Below are 5,019 nucleotides of genomic sequence, written 5' to 3' on the forward strand. Positions count from 1 at the left end.
CCCTCATTATGTCTGATTTTGGGCAGAATTTAATGCCCTCCTTTGACATGATGATGGAAAAGTAAACATGGAATTAGACACAGAAATATTAGATTTTAAAAAGACCTGAGTTTTATATTTTAAAACGGACACAAACCCTAAGGCTGGTTGAGAATGTGCCACTGACAGGAATAGAAACATAGAAAACTACAGCACAAAACAGGCCCTTCGGCCCCACAAGTTGTGCCGAACATATCCCTACCTTTTAGGCCTACCTATAACCCTCCATCCTATTAAGTCCCATGTACTCATCCAGGAGTCTCTTAAAAGACCCTATTGAGTTTGCCTCCACCACCACTGACGGCAGCTGATTCCACTCGCCCACCACCCTCTGTGTGAAAAACTTCCCCCTAACATTTCCCCCAGCACCTTAAACCTGTGTCCTCTCGTAGCAGCCATTTCCACCCTGGGGAAAAGCCTCTGAGAGTCCACCCGATCTATGCCTCTCAACATCTTATATACCTCTATTAGGTCTCCTCTCATCCTACGTCTCTCCAAGGAGAAAAGACCGAGCTCCCTCAGCCTATCCTCATAAGGCATGCCACTCAATCCAGGCAACATCCTTGTAAATCGCCTCTGCACCCTTTCAATCTTTTCCACATCCTTCCTGTAATGAGGCGACCAGAACTGAGCACAGTACTCCAAGTGGGGTCTGACGAGGGTCTTATATAGCTGCATCATTATCCCCGGGCTCCTAAACTCAATCCCTCGATTGATAAAGGCCAGCACACCATACGCCTTCTTAACCACCTCTTCCACCTGCGGGGCCAATTTTAGAGTCCTATAGACCCGGACCCCAAAGTCCTTCTGATCCTCCACAGTACTAAGAGTCTTTCCCATTATATTGTACTCCTTCATCCCATTTGAACTGCCAAAATGGACCACTCCGCATTTATCTGGGTTGAAGTCCATCTGCCACTTCTCCGCCCAGTCTTGCATCCTATCTATGTCCCTCTGTAACTTCTGACATCCCTTCAGACTATCCACAATCCCACCAACCTTCGTGTCGTCGGCAAACTTACCAACCCATCCCTCCACTTCCTCATCCAGGTCATTTATGAAAATGACAAACAGCAAGGGTCCCAGAACAGATCCCTGGGGCACACCACTGGTGACCGACTTCCATTTAGAAAAAGACCCATCTATACCCACTCTCTGCCTCCTTTGGGCAAGCCAGTTCTGGATCCACAGGGCAGCAGCCCCTTGGATCCCATGCCCTCTCACTTTTTCTAGAAGCCTTCCATGGGGGACCTTATCGAACGCCTTGCTAAAATCCATATAAACCACATCTACCGCTTTCCCTTCGTCAATGTGTTTAGTCACATTTTCGAAGAACTCCACCAGGCTCGTAAGGCACGATCTGCCTTTGACAAAGCCATGCTGAGTATTCTTGAGCATACTAAACCTCTCCAAATGCTCATAAATCTTGTCCCTCAGGATCTTCTCCATCAGCTTACCAACCACATGTCGGCAGGATGTTTCTCTGAGGGACAAAGTAGCTCACTCCTCCCCGTGTTTCCAGACAAGGTACTTTGAAAAGCATTCAAAGACTGATTATCATCTCAGGTAAGGACAAAGGAACATAATTGCCATCCCATCTCGAAGATCCTGGGTATAATTGCCTAGATGAGACTAGTATATTCTGGTCCTCTTGAAATATACATTGTTAAAAGCCTGCTTGCTACCAGCCTGCTAGTGTCTGTCTATCGGTGTGTGTTTGTGCACTGTGAGGATAAGTAGCTGGATGTTTTCCACACTGAAGGTGTGTGATAGAACACCTGAAGCAGGACCCCTGCAAAAACAACAACCTTTTGCAGGGATATCTTGAAACTCTCTCTGCCTATGTAAGTCAACCGGCCAGCAAAAGATTGCAGCTCGTTGAGAGCTCTCTATCAAACCACAGAACAACCGAATGAACTATTTGCCAGCAGAAGTCAACTATAATGGAATCAACCCATCATGGCCACAACACTTATCATCTACTCTTTGCAACTCAAGGACTATTGCATATAACGTTTTAGTTATATTTACTAACTATTGGACTCAATTTTTACTTATATGAATGTAAATGCATATATTTTACCATTTCTCCTTACCTTTTTAGGAGTTGCTAAACTTACTCCATCTTAAGTCAAGGTTAAGCCTGGTTAAATTGGCTCCTTTTTAAACATAACTATTGGTCTGGAAAACGTATCCAAGGGAAAGGAGACCTTGCTAGATTAAACGTTTGTTGCCACCAGCAGAAGGAATGTTGAATAAGGGCATGGAGCCCATCATCCTGCCTCACCTGTATTTGTAACAATTTTGGGGTATCCCAGGCAGACGTGATAAATCAAAAGGGTCTCACCTAGATCAATAACTTTCAGGGAACCCCATCTGGAACAAGAGGAGGGTAGCAACATGGCCTCCTTTTCATTCATACAATAAATGTGGGGTAGAGAAAAGACAGGCACCAGCAGGCTGTGGCAAAGGCCACAGACAAAATAAAACATTACTTCATGTGAGTCCAGAGTTTAAAATCAAAGTCCAATGGCGTATTCTTTCACAGAGTCAGCAAGTTGAAAACTGATACTGAATAATTCACTCTTCCAATGAAGGTGACTTCTACGATGGGATAGGTACATATAAATGAATTGGTCTTGTAGGCGCTAGTGCAGAAGAGCTGGAGTTCCAGTAGAAAAAATGTAGGTGGGGAACAAGGTATTCAAACCTACTCAGAGCCCTTTTCCTGAGCTACAGTTTACTCAATGGAAAATGGCAGTCTGCTTGGCAGCCTTGCAAGACAATATTGCAGGTTCCAGCAGCTTGAGGGATCATGTGGCTTCCACCTCTCCACTTTGACTTGGACAAAGGGTGTATATTCCTTAATCTAGATTCTTGAGATTGGTAATGTTTCAAGCATTAAGGATTTCAAAAGACGTTTCAGGATCCTTTGTCGTCGCAATGATCATCTCCATTGGCCAGGACTGGCCTCAGAGCTGTAAATGGTCTTCGTCCAATTCCCAAGGAATTTGGTCTCTGTTCTCTGCAGTCACAGTGATCATTAGCGTCTCTTTAGAGATAGTGGTGGGAATTTTCCCATCCCACCCGCCAACGTGATAAATGATTTGATAAATTAGCAGATAGTAATCACAGCACAGAAACAGGCAATTTGATCCAACAAGTCCATGCCTGAAGACTTAATTTACTTTTTTTAATGGCCTTATTAACCTGCCCTGCTACTTTTAGTGATTTTATACTCCACATGAACCTCCTCCCACCCTTCTTCATCCAACCCCATTAACACATCCTTCTATTCTCTTTCTGCCTCTTATTTATCTCGCTTACCCTTAAATACATCTATGCTAGTCGCCTCAACTACTCCTTGTGGTAGGACGTTCCACATTCCTCACCACTCTCTGGATAAAGTTTCTCCTGAATTCCCTATTAGATTTATTAGTGCCTATCTTATATTTATGGTCCTGTGGATATCTTCTCTACTTGTACGTCATCAAGTCTTTTCATAATTTTAAAGATCTTTAACAGGTCATTCCTCAGTGTTCTCTATCCTAGAGAAAAGATCACAGCCTGTTCAATATTTGCTGATGGGCATAACCTCTCAGTTCTGACATCATGTTTGCATATTTTCCCATGCCTCCATATTATTTTTATAACATGGAAACGAGAACAGTTTGCAATACTCCAAATCTAACCAAAGATATAACTTCTTTGCTTTTCAGTCCTGCCCCTCTAAGGATGAACCTTTGGTGTTTTGTTTGCTTTTGTCACAAACTCATTAACCTGCACCACTACTCTTGATGATGTTTCTATCCGTACCTCCACATCCCTCTGCTCCTCTGGTCATTTATTTTCCAAGGCGTATGTGGCCTCCTTATTCTTGCTACCATAATGTGTTTTTGGTGGTGGCAGTTGAAAGATAAACTTTGGCCTGGATACCAAGAACTAGCATTGCCAAATGTGATTAAATGTATCCCTGGAGGTTTCATCACATGACTTGCCCCCTCTCTCCAACCACTATTCAACCAATAAATCCATCATTGTGATGTGCTGCCTTCCTACGCTAACTGGAAAGCCAAAAGACTCATTACCCAATTGGATGATGCTCAACTCTCAGCCACACAGCCTATTTCCAGCCATTTTCAGTATTCTTATATCTATTAAAGAGAATTGGTCAAAGAATATTAAAAGTGACTATGGATGGGATTTTCCAACCATGCTCACCCTGAAACTGGAAAATCCCACCCAAGGTCAACGGACCTCTCCATGGTCCTCCCCTTGCCCGCTCCGATTCCCGTGGCAGGCAGAACAGGAAAATTCACCCCTATATTTTTCATGTCCCCATGTTTTTTCTCCTGGGCTGCACACAGCAGTGTCCTTGGGATTCATCTTCAATTCCTGGAGCAACCCTCCTAAGAACTCTGCTTTTATTCAAGTGCTGTCAATAGATCTTTTATGTCCACCGGGGTCTCAGTAAGACATCCTTGAAAGGGAGCACCTCTAGGCTGCAGCACTTGCTCATTCAATATTATACCGCTAAATCAGTCTAGATTATTTGCTCAAGTCTCTGTGGTGAGGTTTGAACTTACAATCTTCTGGCTTGGAAATGGAGTATTACTGAGGCATGGTGAATACCAAGCATTACCAAGAGTGGGATTTAAATGTGGGTGGGTGGAGGGTGCTGTAAACCAAACTGAGTTGGCATTTTCTTCCATGATTAAGTTGCAAAGCTCAAAGGAATTGAAAGCTGTTAGCAATGTTACTTTAAAATGGCAGGGGCTGATCTGATTTATTTTATTTTCATGTCAAATGGAATTTCTCAAGCTCAGCACTGATGAAAGGGCCAAAGACAAAACTATTTAACTACTTCAGAGAATATATTGAATTGTTTGCCTCCAACTCTTTGTCAACATTTGTATTGATTGAGTTGGAATTTCAGACTTAACTAGATTTCAGTAAATTTGTTTAGGCTAAAGCTAATCA

The sequence above is a fragment of the Mustelus asterias genome, chromosome 8, assembly GCF_964213995.1.
Source record: "Mustelus asterias chromosome 8, sMusAst1.hap1.1, whole genome shotgun sequence".
Classification (NCBI taxonomy): Eukaryota; Metazoa; Chordata; class Chondrichthyes; order Carcharhiniformes; family Triakidae; genus Mustelus; species Mustelus asterias.